General features: G+C 44.6%; 1 long non-coding RNA gene across 1 annotated transcript in view; it reads right to left on the reverse strand.

Moving 5' to 3' along the window:
• The window catches only part of LOC109313333, a 47,630-nt gene extending 40,638 nt beyond the window's left edge, over positions 1–6,992 (reverse strand). Inside the window, exon 1 of the long non-coding RNA XR_002102021.1 lies at positions 6,901–6,992. This is a non-coding gene — a long non-coding RNA (uncharacterized LOC109313333). The remainder of the gene's footprint in view (positions 1–6,900) is intronic.
• Positions 6,993–15,974: the final 8,982 nt, after the last annotated feature.

The raw sequence follows: 15,974 nt of genomic DNA on the forward strand, positions 1-15,974 counted from the left end.
TTTTACACTCTCCTGTAATATAACAAAGGAGGAAATCTATTGACTAACACAGCAGATTTTATCAATGCCAAAACAAGCTAAAGAGATGTAGTTAGCTGTTTTAGTCTGAAGTCAGGCAGAAGGTAGAGCATGTGTATACCGTATAGACTAAATCAGAGAAAAGTATAAGCTTTTGTAAGCACAGGGCTTACTTCATCAGATGCATTCATAAAAATGTGCTTATACTCAGCATTATTATAACTGGACAATGAGCAGCAATTATTCTCAGAATGGGTATATCCAATTAAGCAGAAGGCAGAATAGAGTTGCATCTTATAGACTGACTAAACCCAAGATATATAACATAAGCTTTCATAAGATGTATCAGATGAAGTGAGACCTCTATTTAGAAAAGTGTATGCTATACATTTTGGGTTTACATAATCTATAAGGGGGACATCTACCCTGCCTTCTGCATAACAGGATAAACCCATTCCAAGGACAGCTGCTTCCCACTATCCAATTATAACGATGCTGAATGTAAGTGAACTCCTTTTGAATTCCTATTGGAAAAACCTCAATAAAGCTATTAGAGGGAGCTACTACTGATTTACCATTCATGAAGTGGAAGCTCACAGGCGTCCCCATGCTGTAGCCCAAACCTGCTTTCATTTAGAAATACTCCTCTTGGAACTTTGCTTATGGGAACTGTTTTCCTTCCCCAAACTTGAGGGTTCAATAGTCCCATAGCACTAGAATGAAAGTTCTAAACCAAGGAAATGAAGAACTGTATCTAGCAATCTGTCCATAGGTTTAAGATCAGGCATAAGAACTGTAGGAAAGGGACACAACTGTGGGAAGAACAGGTGTGTATCAGGCAATGTCTTAGTAGACCAGCTTGGAAATGGCAACCAACCACAGAGGACAGCTAAGAAAAATAGAAAAGTCTGGAAGAAGCAGACAAGCGGGCACTTGAGGCTGGCATCATTATCAGAGGAGAGGAGACAGAAGTGACACAAAAGAAAAGGCATTTGGGTAAAAAAGCACAGTTGTGCAGGAATAGCAAGACAAAAATCATGAATTTGATGCATCAGAAAATCAGCTTTCAGTGGAATATCTTCATTGTCCTATTTCTATATTGTGTATAATTCATCCACTTGAGGAAGAGAGATAAAACCACAGAACAAGTCACTATATGATAGAGTGAAAGCTGTGAAGTGTACATCTATACAGTGTTCACCATGAACTATACATCATTTTTTTTCTGAGTAGCTCATGGGCAAAGTTCACAAACACCTCTTCAGAACAATGGATAAATCCCAGAAATTCACCATCAGCCCATGAACAAGAACAAAAAAAAGTGTAGCAAATATGATCAGTTATTCACTGAGGAATATATGTTTGCCTTTAAGGGTAAGAAATACTGCACTATAGGTCATCCAGTGATTCATGGTAGGGAAATTACCCTTGGGTGTTTACCACGCTAGAGTGGTGGAAGAAGTTGCCTGCAAAAGATAATAAATGATTATTTATTGTCTTGATATATGGAAACAAGTATAACTGCACACAAGCATAATTCCACACAACTCAAGTCCCAGTTTTGTCTCTTGTTTACCAGGAACCACATGCTGGTTGAACTCTCTACAGCATATCATCAATTCATCAGGCAGATGAATAATATATTGAAAGTAAATCAGAAAAGAATTTAGTGCACTCTCATATATGTGAAGCAGGTCAGGTAGAGTTGCTCCTCTGGGGCTTATGTACATTCGATAGCCCCTTTAGAAAAAACACAACCATACATCATGCCACCACAGTTCTGAGATGTGTGTATTTCTGCACAGAAAAGTCCTTCCTTGCTAGTACACAGGACAAGTATGAGAAGCTCTGTAAGAATAAATGCTGTAAGATATATGCTACTTGCCTTTATAATGCTGTTACTTGATATTTGGGGGCTTCAGGCTTGACTGTTGATGGGGAAGGGATAGGTTTGCTCTGTTTATGCTACTCTAGCTTTCCTATTAAAACCATCTAGAGACTTATAGCTCTTCCTGCGTTAGTACAATGGGGATATTTACAACCCCATGGAGGATACCACTGAACATTTGTTCTGTAAATGAACATTGACATAAAGGTCTTGCCCTCACTGATGAGCATCCATGTGTCATTTTCTATATTAGTAGTTCCAAGTCCTAGGGAAGGTTTTTAAAGACTCCTGCCCTCCTGCCTCACCTCCCTTCCCATCCCCCAAGAATCCAGCTATGAGACCTTCCACAGCTGATATCAACTCAAACATGTCCTCCTTAGAAAGCCTGTCACTAAATACTTCACACCTCCTTAGGAAGACTCAGTGAACAAGCCCCCAAAACCTAAACCACAGCATCTTCCAACCAACAGCGCCTGCTACTGAAACATTTCCTCTGGGAACAGCAGGGTTAAAGGGCTTAATTTTTACATGTGCACATGTCACTCATATTGATAGTAGATGCCCCTGGTGCTCTTGGCACCAAGCTGTACCTTCTCAGTGTCACTCGCTTCCCCAGGTCCCATATTTCCTCAGAAGTATCACTTCCTTACTTCTGCTTCCTCCCATTTTCCTCATCTCCATGTGACAATATACCACTGGACTCTCCCCTCCGATGGATCCAACATGCCTCTGCTTTTCTTCAAGTCCACCGCTACCAAAGTGAGGGTAAAGATAAGGTTTCCGTATCCCTAGGTGCTGAATCAGCCAGTTTGGAGGCCTAGGACTGCTCTAAATTGTGCCAACAGTCCAGCATGGTGCAGTAATGGCCCAGCACTGAAAAAATACAAATATCATAAAGGGTTCTTCTCCCACCACCCTTTCCCCTCCTCCGGAAGCAAGGTTGAATCTTTGTTGTGAGTCCATTAATATATCAGATAAAAGCAAAATCCAATCAAACTAATCTAAAACATTAACAAAGTTTATAACAATAACTGAACTTTCTCATAATCCTCATTTTCATTTCACAGGATTTGAAACAAACCCATTTATCATATGATTTCTGATTTTAAAAAGTATTTTTTCTTTTACAAAGTTTTTCTTTTCTTTTATATGAAATACTAGCTTTGGCAAAAGAGTGGAAAACCACTCTGATGATCATTGATACTGTTCAACAAAAATAGAAATATTTTCATTTATAAGGTTTACAAAAAGTAATTGAAAATCTTTTTGCAAAGCTTTTTGAAGAGCATATTTTTCAATCAAGCAAAAAAGGTCAGCCAATTTAAGAAAAATATCTGCTCCTAAACTGCCATTTAATAGGTGGATTATGTCCCACTCAGGTCAACAACACAGTTCTGCTTCAAGGAGGAGAGCAATCTCTCTCTCTCTCTCTCTCTTTCTCTGGATCAATAAACATTTGATTAGAAAAAGTAGAAGAGTTCCAGCAAGAGAAATTGAGGGAAAGACTGACTAATGCTCTAGCCCAGTGGTTAAGGAATGGACCTGGACTGTAAGGTGACCCAAATTTAACTTCCTATTTCAGGGGTGCTTGACCTCAGCCCATGGGCCAAATCTGGTCATTGGAGCAATGGTATCTGACCCACAGGGTTCCTCCTGGGTCAGAAATTTGACAGCAGGGGAATGCTGGCATTTAACATTGCCAACCCCACCTGGCTGCCAAATTTCCAAGCCCCACACAATGGTATAGGCCTGGGCTGCCTCCCTACTCCACACCCTCCCCACGCAGCCAGATTGGGTCCAGGCCATTGCCACACAACTGGATCCCTCTGCACCAGATTGGGTCCACTAGCTGAATCCAGCCTGTGGACAGACGGGGCACCATCCCTCCAACCCAAAGGACAAAAAGGTTGGGCACAATTGTTCTATTCCAGTGAATATTTAATTCATATGGAAGTGCAGTAGTTCCAAGTGGAGAGGCTGAGAAAGGCCTCTGTTAATGGAGACAGAGTTCAGTGCCATGACCACTGGGATAGCTGTCCTGTGTTTTGTGATGAAAACTTTGAAACAAACCCTCCTCCCCATTTTCCACCTACCCTATAACAAGGGGACTTATTCAAGTTCATAATATGTTAATGTTTATGAGAGGTCATAAAACTTAGTGGAATGTATAGAGCTGGATGTTTGCACAGATCTGCTTCCCTTCTCTATGGTTCAGTTTCTTTATATATAAAATATAACATATCAACCTCTTCTTCCAGTGTTTGTGACACTTTAGGCATTGTTCATAAATAGGTTTGCTTTAGAAGTTTTAGAAGTGTGAAGTGCTGATACAGCAACCCTCATTCACAAGAGAAATCCATGGAGCTATACAAGAAGTAAAAATTATTCTTGTGAATAGGGGCTGCCAGATATGGCCTTAATGTGAATTGGTTAAAAGAAAGTCATGTTTAGCTGGAAAAAAAAAGTGAAAAATATTAGAGCTTCAAAGATTTTGACTGGTAATTTTATATTAATAATTAGCAAAATACCTGGATAATTCAAAAGGTTTACCTGCTCCAATACTCTTGCTATTTATCTCATTGCTGTATCATTCAGAGTAGCATCTTTGGCAGTATACTTTATTGGACTCCTATATAATCATTCAAGGCAATTTGGCAGTCCCCTTCCCTGACTACCCTCACTAGTAGGTCCATTTAGCTCTGTATAGTAAGGTTATTTACACTGGCAGGATTAAATATATGCTTCAGGTTTAACCTTATCAATTGAATCAATCGCCAGTTCCCAGCCAGTTGCCCAGGAAGTCAACTGATTTAGATGGAATGGCTTAAGTAATGAGAAATTTGCAGTTCTCCAGCATCCCAGGAGGCATTGCTCCCAGTCCCCCCTCACCCTTAACCAGTTGTCCTGGCTCGCAGCCACATCCCTGCTCACCAGCACTCTAGTGGCAAGCCAAAGCTGTACAGGATAACCCTTAATATGTAAATGTTCTCACTTGAACATGGCTGAACATACCACAGATTTAGTATGGTTGCAGTGTAACATGTAATTTCACTCCTACTATGATGTAAAGAGAAGGCAGCATGAAAAGGTTTGTCCACGGGCTCGCTACAGCACGGGAGCTTCATTCTTGTTTCTTCCAGGTTGGCATTATCAATTCCCTTCCCAGAAAAAAAATATAGCAGTTATTCCTTTGTCAGGAAAAAAATAGCAGCAAGGCAGTCTCCAAAATTGGGACACATGTGTATAACACAGAGCTCAACCAGCCATTTTAGCTATTGGCAGCTCTTTCTATCCCCACTTTTAATAATGGTTGATGTCTGTTTTATTTCAGCAGCTGCTATAGCCTTGTATTGAACCAGCCTGGAAACTGCACTTTGGGGACCTTTGCCACTCAGTGTTTAATGCTACAGCATGCAGTCTGTGGGAGTAATGGAAGAGGACAATCAAGGGAAAATGTCCCTCTAGGCTCCCACTATAGTCTCCCATCAAAAAATAATATTTAGAGCAATTTATTATTGTAGCATACAGGGTAAGAGAGTCTCTCTTTAAATATTATGTGAGCCTGCACACATGCAAGGTGTAGTTACCTATGTACAGCTGATCTGGTTGGGCTTTGACAACTTCTAAAATAGAGTAGAAGTTGCAAGGGGTTGTTCTACTTTGAGATATTATTCTATCCCTACATACTATGCATATATATCATCATTCACATTCCCAACTTTCATAAATTAAGCCTCAGCCGCCCATATGGCAAAGGAAAATACCGCTCCCCCATTTTCATACAGTGAGTCAGTGGCAAATTACAACAGAACCCACTTCCCTAATCTAACTAGTAGATAAACTAATGAAGGATACAGATTTAAGACGCTGACAATAAAGCAGATTTCACTTGCAGCAATGCAGGGTGGTAGGTGGAGGGAGGTGAGAAGGGAGGAAAAGAAAGATTGCTTAGAGCCAAAACCTTGCTTTAAAAAATGAATAAAAATCAAAGCTCAGTGAGTAATGGGGGCTCTGATGCAAGATTGTCCAGATTTCCTAATTAGTCATTGTTTATTCCTGTACTGGAGCCCTCTCCGCTCCCAATCCCATGTTCAGAGAGTTATTGCTGATTGGACTCTTTTGCAGAAGAGCAGGAAAAGAATGAACAGCACTAATGACATCCTCAGGTTATGGGGCCACTGGGTATTCTGCTTCCAGAGCGTGCAATTGTTCTCAAGGTGGGAAAACAATGCTGCACTGTGAGCCTCATGGCCTGACAGTAGTTGTCTAGTGGATGTAGGAGTCTCCCCGGTTGGAAGATTTACAAAAAGATGATCTGTAGCTGATTCTTCAATATGCTACTAACAAGGGAAAAGATGCTTTCTATGTGCTAAGCAAGCCAAAACATTAATGGCCCACAGCTCCCTAGCACTGTTAAGTGCTCTGTCCTGCTACTACTGGCCTTCATAACATTGGACCTTGTGACTAGCATCCTTGCCTATAAATTTATGCTCAGATGCTGTGCTTTAGTGCATACTACTCCTACCTCACATGCAGGGCTGTGGCCCACAATGGAGTTGTGCGCTCCAACTCCCTACTTTAATGGAAGCAAAAAGGTAATGGAACAGTGCCAGATGATTCGCCTGAAAGGTTTGCAGGGGCTAAAGTGTGCACATCCCTTAACATTTCATAATATGCCCACCTATTTCTCTACACGGTGATGGACGTCCACATTGCCAGATCCCAAACCAACTCATCTTTCCACTTCCAGAAAGCCTAAAGGATAATGCATTAGGTTAGCCTCAGGAGACCCAACTCTATTCCTAAACTCTGCTTCTCTATGGCTTACCTTCTCCATCTGTAGCATAGAGCTAGGATGCTTATTCCTTTTATAAAGCACTGAGAGTTTCAGTGCTAAAGATTATGCCCAGGAATTTGCCCACAAAATTAAATTCTGGGACAAACTTTCAAAGGTGCAGATGGCTAGGTTTGTATATAAAACTTAAAATACTTACCTGCCACTACAAGTAGTTTGCCTCAAGATTGCTGTGATTCTTAGACTAATTAATAAGAACATAAGAATGGCCATTGACTGGGTCAGACCATGTTCATCTTGCTCAGTATCCTGTGTCCACAGGGGCAGAGAGTGGATGCTGAAAGGAAGAATGAACTGAGTATGACAAGCTTTTTCCCCCCCACTGTTCTCCCATTTGCAGCCTCTAGCATTTAAGGTGTAGAAATTTCTAATTCAGAAGCTGTATCCCTAACCTGTGTTCATAGTTACTGATGCCCCTTTCCTCCAAGAATCCCTTTTTTAATCTAGCTAGACTGTCAGCTTCCACAACATCTGGTGGCAATGAGTTTCACACTTTAATTACATGCTGTGTGAAAAAAACTTCCTTTTCTTAGGAAGTTACTAACTTACTACCTACTGTATTTACTCTAATACAAGATGACCTTGATTCAAAGCCCCCCCCCCCCCCCCCAAAAAAAAAAAGATTCTATATATGGAAAATTTATAGTTGTTACACTTTTCCATGTACAGAATGTAGGACATAGGAGGTTTGTTTTGAATATGTCCCCCTCCCACTGCTACATCAGGAAAAATAAATCTGGGGGCCAGATAGCCCCCTTGCCCTCCCAACTTTTTCCTCTACAGCCCCCTTTTTACTGTCAGATCCTGAACACAAAGAAGTGAGAAGCAAATTTGAAAAACTGACCTAGAAATAAACATACCTGCATTAACTTGCACGTAGGGCAATCACCGCAGGTACCCATAGACTTAGTTCATACAGAACTTTTACATTTTACCTCTTCTGAAACTTCTCAAGTTTTAGCCCAGGTACTCCATAAACATACTTTTAAACAGCATTTCTGTACCTACTTGTATATATTACAACCTTTTGGGGGGAATATATATACACACACACTCCCTGTCATAAACTTTCCATTACACACCTCAAACCGCACTAAGAAACCTGTGCACCTGTTCCAATCACATTTCCTTAGTCCAAGTCCCACCTGGATTTACAGTCTCAGTGCATTCATAGTCCTTGTTGCTGTCGCTGTCACTTCTGCTGCTGCTGATCCTGTTGTTGTCCTTCTCGCTGTCTCCAGGTCCAGTTGCATTGCTGTCCTCTTCTTTCTCCCTGTCCACTTCCCTTCTTGGGGAGGTTTTGAACAGCCAGGGCCAAGTGTCTCTTTTCCAGGTGGAGTTGGCTGCATCCTCTCTGTCCTCTCCCACCACTTTCCAGTAGTAGGACTGGAGTTCACTCAGAAACACTTCAACACACTCTGTTTCCTTGATCTCAGTGCGTCTGTACAACAGGAGCTTCCTGTATTGCCACAGGGCGTTCCTGATGCAGGACACAAACTGGTCGAAGCGAGTTGTCTGGGACCCCTGATGTTTAGTCAGGTGTCCGTACAGTGCTGCCTCCCTTGTTATCAGCCTGACTCCTGTCACTTCCTTCAGGAGCTTGCTTACCTTTTCCCACACTCCTTTGGCATAGGGGCAGAGCCAGAGGAGGTGGTCGATAGTCTCATTCTCACATCAGCAGCTTTCCTGGGGCAGCTGGGTCTAGTCTCCCACCTCACTCTCTGTCTCCACACTTTCACTGGGAGTGCACAGTGAGCCATGAGCCAATTCTGGTCTCTGTGGTCTTTACGTAGGTCCTTGTACAAGATCTGATCCCAGATGGCCGGGCAGTCATCATCAGGGAGCAGCTCTGGTCGATAGCCCATTTCTCTATCTTCCTGTGGGTAGACATGGTCTCTGGGCTTTCCTTCTGCAACCCGTACTCACTTGGGAACTTGTCCAGCACACAGTAGAACCAGGGATATTCCATGGTGCACAGTCTCCCTTTGGCTGGAGCATACGCCTCCCATGGTCTCAGGAGGCGACCTGTAAAATACTTGACAAGACAGCAGTTTTGGTTGCTGGCCCAGTTGCCAGCTTGTAGATCTGGCTTGTATACCATGCCTGTAGGAACAAGTGGATGTCTGGCATCCCCCAGCCCCCCACCCATTTCTTTTTGTATAGGGTCTTTCCTGCCACCTTCTCCATTCTGGATCCCCAGAAGAAAATGCATGTGGCTCCTTGGATTCTGCAGGTGACACATTCAGGGGGTTGGGGGGGAGAGACCAATGCAGTGTACAAAAGTACTGGTTGCAACACCGCCTTCATGAGTGCCATGTGCCCCACCCCACTCCCCATGGAGATGTGGCGCACATGCCACAGACCCTACCTCTGCTTAACCTTGGCTTTCTTCTTCTTCCGGGCCCTCCTTCCATTCAACTTGTGGTCAAAATCCACTCCTTAAGGATCTTGACCCCCTCACCGGGGATCAAGACCCCCAGGGACTCCAGGTCCCTGAGCTCGCCCATGGGCAGACAGGTGCTTTTGCAGAGGGACACCTATTCGCTTCAGTGTCTTAAAGAGAAAATGTTGTGATACTCTGTCATAGGCTTTTTCCAGGTCCAGCTTCAGCATCGCCCACTTCTGCCTTCTGTTCTGTTCTAGCTGGAGCACATCCCTCAGTTGCAGCAGGGCCCCATGGATCTGGCATCCTGGTACTACACATGACTGGTCCTCATGGCTAATGGCACCTAAGAAAGATTTAAACACTCTACCAAGACTTTGGCCAGCAGCTTATAGTCAAAGTTTAGGAGGGTGATAGGTAGGGATGTGCAAAATGTTGCTGGGAATTTCATTTCAATGCTGTTTCAACTCATTTCAAGCTCAAAACAGCAAAATTGAAATGAAACAAGAGACTTTGAAACAGCCTTGAAATGAAACAAGGGCAATTGAAATGTTTTGAAAGTTTTAAAATGTTTCAAGTTTCAAAGCTAGGCTTGCTTGCAGGGAAGCAGAAAGTAAGGAGAGGGAGGGGGAAGAGGGGGAGAGGACTGCTCTCATATTGACTGTGTAGCTGGCCAGTGACTGTGATCCTTCCCTGAGGTCCCTTCCAACCCCAGTGCCCTGGGGGAGGGACAGAGAAACAGCTGCGCCTTACACACACATCATGAGTTTTGCTCTGAACAGTTTGAGTTGCAGCTTCCCAAAAACCCCTACACCTATCTTCTTGAAACCTTCATGGCCTCATAAGGGGCTACCACCCCTGCAGTTTTCCCCCCACTACACCTTAACTCATACTGTCACTTATGTTATGAGTTTTGCTTGTCATGAGCTTGAGGTGAAGTTTCCCACAAACCCCTGCACCTATCTACTTGAAACTTGGCAGGCTTCATGTCTCAGAAGGAGTCTACCATCCCTGCTGTTCTCATCCAAATCTGCCAAGAAATGACAAAGTTATGGGCAGTTTCATGCTTTCCCATTGTAGCCTATGAACGAATGTCAAAACAACATCAAAACAGCGAAACAGTTTCAACAAAATGAAACAGAACAGGGGTTTCAAAACGGAACAAAACTCAAAATGAAACACTGTCCCACTGAGACATCAAAATGGAAGCCTTAACTAAATGTTGCTGTTTTGTACACCACTAGTGATAGGCCTCCAGTTCTTCAACTCTTCCCTCGGACCCTGCTTGTGAAAGAGCTCCAGCAGAACAGTGGCCACCAGGTCCCAAAAGGTCACATAAAACTCCCTGGGCAGGCTGTCCAACCCAGAAGTTTTACCATTGTTGAACCTCTAGAGGATCTGCTTGACCTCCTCCAGTGTCCACTCCTCCTCCAGCTGCTGCTGTTCGGCTTCTCCAAGGGCCTGTGTTAGCCCCTGCAGGCACTCCTGCATGGCGCATGGGTCCTCCTGTTGTGCAGTGTAAAGTAGAAAGCAGTCACCATTTCTAGCATGCCTTCTTTTGACCGGTGCTCCACTCCTGCACCATCTTTCAGCCATGTCATGGGTTTTTCTTTGCTCTTCTTTCACCTGGAGAAATAAAAAGACCACTCTACCCCCTCCACCACCCATGGTGCCTTGGCCTGGAAGATATTTTTCCTGGCCTCCTCCCAGTACCAGGCACCAATCTGGGGCTTCACATCCCACGTCCTCCCTCACATACCAGTTTGCTGCTGCCTGCCTGTGCAGGTCCTATAGCTTACAGGTCAGGTGCTTGTGCTGCCTTCTGTGGAAGAAAGCTCAGCACTTTCCAGCCTTCTAGAAGGAGACGTTGGTCCTTTCTTTGACACTGGCCTACCACTCTGTCTTATTTGGATACAGGATCTTGAAGGTCCTCCAGCCTGCATAGTCCTCTCTGAAACTGTGCTGGGTGTTTTTGTCTTTCAACAGACTGCTGTTTAGCTTCCACAGCCCTCTGCCCCTTTCCAGCTGTCCTTCCATTTCTGCCTGGACTGTGAAGAGGCAGTGGTCTGAGAAACATACAGTCATGGAGTGGGCTGCCTTTGCCCTCCACCCCTTGGGGAGGAGGACAAAATCTATCTGGGCTTTGGTTCCCCCTGCTGGGTCAATTCAGGTGAAGCTCCCACCGGGGCCTTGGGCTCCTTTCCTGGCATCTTTGATCAGCTGTTTCAGTAGCCTAGAGGACCTGTCTATTAGGCCTATGCAAAGCAGCTAGTATTCGCTTCAGATTCAACCAGTTTGGGGAACAGTGATTTGATTCAGTAATTCAAATCACTGTCCTGAATTGCACCCCCACCCCCCAACCCAGCAGCACCCAGTGAGCACCACAGCTATTTTTTAAAGTACCAAGCTGGGGTGGGCAGAGGCAGCCATGGGGAGGGGTTTGAGGGTGCTGGCAGGGGTCCCCCCTTCTTCAGCCCCCCCCTTCCCCATTCCTAGTACTTAGCAGCTCAGAGTCCAGCTGCAGCTCCCTGCTGCAGCCACCAGGGACTTTTTGAATCAAAGTGCTCCAAATCTTTTCCAAAGATTCGGACAGCTTTGAATTGATCCACACCTTTAAATTGGTTCCCTGATTCAATTTGGATTCAGAGATTCGGTCACCGAATCAGGACGAATCTCCTCCGATTCGAATCACCATCCAAAGCTTTGCACACTCCTACTGTCTATGCCTACCCACTGGGTGCTGCTGACTCTGTCTTCCTCACTGATGACGTAGTTGAAGTCCCCTGTGATGATTACTGGCCAGCTGTTTGACATTGTTAGGGTAACGTTTTCTAAGAACTCATACCTTGCTTTTACTTTGGCTGGCGCATACACACACAACACCTCAAACTCTGTCCCATTTGCTTCTATGGTGGCTTGCAGCAGCCTGCCTCCCACTATTTTTCTGTGCTGCAGGAGGCACACGGTGTCCCCTTTCAGTAGGATTGTGACCCCAGTAGCCCTAATGTCATCCACCCCCAACCACAGGGCTGCCCTGTGTGGCCAGCATTTGGAAAACAAAGAGCTGCTGGTGTTACTTGGGAGACTGCATTCCTGCAGGCAGATCATGTATGCTTCTATCTGTTCCAGAGTCTATATTACCTGGTTCTACTTCCTTTTCCCTAACAAACTTATCACATTCACAGAAGCCATTTTAATAGTTTTCATTGTGTAGTTTAATTTGGAAGGGTGGCAAGGGCAGTAGGATTTCAGGTGCCTTCTTTCTTGTCTCAGTTTCAAGTTTGGCTTTCTTTTCCTCACTCTCTGAATCTTGCTGTTTTACCTGATTGGGCCTTCCCTTGAATTCCCTTGTAAAGTTCAACGTATGAATGATATGATTCCCTGGAAAAAGTACTGTTTGAGATTTGAGATTTTGGAGGTACAGGCAGAGTATCTCACTAGCCTGATTGCGTTCTCTAATCAAAAGACTTGGGAAGTGACTTACTGGGATGGAGAAAGGTATGAGAACTTTTGTAAGAAATATGCAGAGGAACATGGGAGGACTTAAGAGAAATAAAATTCATAGCAGGGAAAAGGTCAAGAGAAAGAGTTAAATTGTACACAGATTTACCAGAGGCAGAAGATACAGAAAGATGGATGGAAAAGTACATCCTAAGAGTAATTTGGTAGAGAAGGTAAAGGACAAACCTGGTATCTGGATGGGGTCTTGGAAGGCACAAGTAGTAGGGCTGTGCGAGGCTTCAGACTGCGCTTCAGATCTGGAGAAGCTGTGGACACTTCAGACACTGAAGCAGCATGTCCAGATCAAAGCGCTGGCTTCTTTAGGCTTTCTGAAGCGGTTCAGAAGCTCCGGAGCCACTTCGGAGATCCGGCCATAGGGTATAATGGAGAATCAATGAAATATCTGTAACATTGTTTTTTGCCTGATTTGGATGAAACTTGCAGGGGTGGTAGCCTCTGCTAAGAGCACGAAGCCTACCAAGTTTCAAGAACATAGGTGCAGTTCTCATACCCTTCTCCATCCCAGTAAGTCACTTCCCAAGTCTTTTGGTTAGAGAACACAATCAGGCTAGTGAGATACTCTGCCTGCACACCTACAAAATCTCAAACAGTACTTTTTCCAGGAAATCATATCATGCATAGGTTGAGTTTACAAGGAAACCCAAGGGAAGGCCCAATCAAGTAAAAGAGCAAGATTCAGAGAGTGAGGAAAAGCTTTGGAGCCGCTTTGGCCAAATCGAAGCGGGAAACCAATCCGAAGCTGTGGATCAGATTGCTGGCTCCAAAGCGGCTGGATCTGAAGCCAAATCAAATAGCTGTCTATTCACACAGGCCTAACAAGTAGTGTTACAGCAGACAAGTATTACTTGTCCTCACTGATTACTTTGCATCAGTTTTCCTCCAGCCCAAGAGGATCACCCTGCCTGACAAGATGCAGGACTACCAGGGTAAGGGCAATCATATGCCTATAATTGGTGAAGCTCTTATGAGGGAACAGCTTGAGAGGCTGGACATCCACAAGTCAGCTGGCCCGGATGGAATGCACCTAAGCCTGCTAAAAGAATTGGCTGACAACATAGCACAACCAATGGCAAGGATATTTACAAACTCATGGCACTCAGGAGAGGTTCCTGAAGATTGGAAGAGGGCCTATATGGTGCCTATCTTCAAGAAAGGAAGGAAGGAAGGAAGATCCAGGGAACTACAGGCCAATCCCTGGAAAGATCTTGGAAAAAAATCATCAAAGAAACCATCAACAATAGGTTAACAGAAGGCAACATTCTGAGAGATAGCCAACATGGCTTCATTGTGGGTAGGTCTTGCCTGACAAACCTCATTTTCTTCTATGACCAGGTAACGCATCACCTTGACAAAGGAGAAGAGGCTGATGTCATATATTTAGATTTCAAAAAAGCCTTTTTCTTGGTCTCCCATGATGTCCTCATAGTAAAATTGGGGAACTGCAGCCTTGACAACCTTATGGTCCAATGGCTTGGGAACTGGCTCCATGGTTGGACCCAGAGATTGAGAGTCAATGGAACCAAGGCTACATGGCGTATGGTGACCAGTGGCATCCCCCAGGTTCAGTACTGGGATCAATACTCTTTAACATATTCATAAATTATCTGGATATGGGTGTCAGAAGTGTACCACCTAAGTTTGCAGATGACAACAAATTATGGGGAAGTGTGATCACGCTAGAGGATAGTTTGACAATTCAGGCCGACCTGGACAGGCTCTCAAGGTGAGTGGATCAAAACCTGATGACATTCAACACACAGAAATGCAAGGCGCTCCACCTTGGGAGAAAAAACCCACATCATACTTATAGGCTTGACACTCATTAGCACAATAACCGAAAGAGACCTGGGGGTCATGACTGACCACAAGATGAACATAAGCCACCAATGCAATGCCACAGCTGGCAAAGCAAATACAACTCTGGCTTGCAGAAAGCTATACATCCCTGCAAGCCGACACTGGCGCCCATGGTGGAAGACTTGAGGCTCTCTGGGTTAAAATCCATGGGGAACATGGCACAGGGGATACTATGATGGAAGTCTACTACAGACCCCCTACCCAGGGTCAAGACCTTGACCAGGAGTTTGCCAGGGAACTGGCTGAGGCCACATGCTCCCAGTGTATGGTTGTCATGGGAGACTTTAACTACCCAGACATCTCGTGGGAGGAGAGCTCAGGCAAATCTAAGTGGTCACAAACCTTTCTCTTGTGCATGGATGACCTCTATCTGACTCAGGAAGTCTACGAACCGACAAGAGGTACAGCGCTGTTCAACCTGGTACTGGCATGGGATGACCTAATCAGCGACCTAATGATTGAAGGGAATCTGGATGACAGTGACCACGAGCTGATCACCTTCACCATTCACCATAAAGCTGTCAAGTCAGTCAGTAATACAGAAGTCCTCAACTTCAGGGAAGCTGACTTTGACAAGCAACGGAGGCTTGTCACTGAGGCCCTAAAGGGCCACAATCTAAAGGGGACAAGTGGTTGCTTCTCAAGGGAGCAATCCTAGATGTGCAAGCAAAGTCTATCCCATCTTGAAGGAAAACCAGCAAAAGGGCACAGGGGCCCCCTTGGCTCTCCAGGGAACTAGAAGACCTCCTGAATCTTAAAAGGAAAACCTACAAAGGATGGAGGACTGGAAACACCACCAAAGAAGAATACTCTGCTCTGATCCGGACCCGCAGAGAGCAAACCAGGAAAGCCAAGGCTGCGATGGAACTCCAGCTAGCTACAAATATCAAGGACAATAAAAAGCCCTTTTTTAGATATGTGGGGAGCTGGAGGAAAAGCAAGGGCAACAGTGGACCCCTGCTAAACCAGATGGGACAACTGATACCCATGAAAAAGCAAACTTGCTAAATGGGTATTTTGAGTCAGTTTTTCACCAGTCTCATGGGACACCCCTGCCCACTGTGGGTCAGGGATGCCTGGTGACGGAAATTCCTTACCCTCAATCGAAGCTGACCTCATGAAGGAACACCTTGACAAGCTGGATACCTTCAAGTCAGCCGGCTCTGATGGTTTATACCCAAGAGTACTCAAGGAGCTGGCTAGCATCATAGCCCAGCCCCTGGCATGGATCTTTGAGAACTCCTGGTGTTCTGGTGAAGTGTCCGAAGATTTGAAGAAGGCCAATATCATGCCTATCTTCAAGAAAGGGAGGAAAGTAGATCCGGCAAACTACAAGCCCATCAGCCTGACTTCTATCCCAGGGAAGCTCTTGGAAAAGATTATCAAAGAGGCTGTCCTTAACAGACTAGCTGAGGGAAATATCCTGAGGGATACCGAGCACTGGTTTGTTG

The sequence above is a fragment of the Crocodylus porosus genome, unplaced genomic scaffold (genome assembly GCF_001723895.1).
Source record: "Crocodylus porosus isolate Cpor-Errol unplaced genomic scaffold, CroPor_comp1, whole genome shotgun sequence".
Classification (NCBI taxonomy): domain Eukaryota; kingdom Metazoa; phylum Chordata; order Crocodylia; family Crocodylidae; genus Crocodylus; species Crocodylus porosus.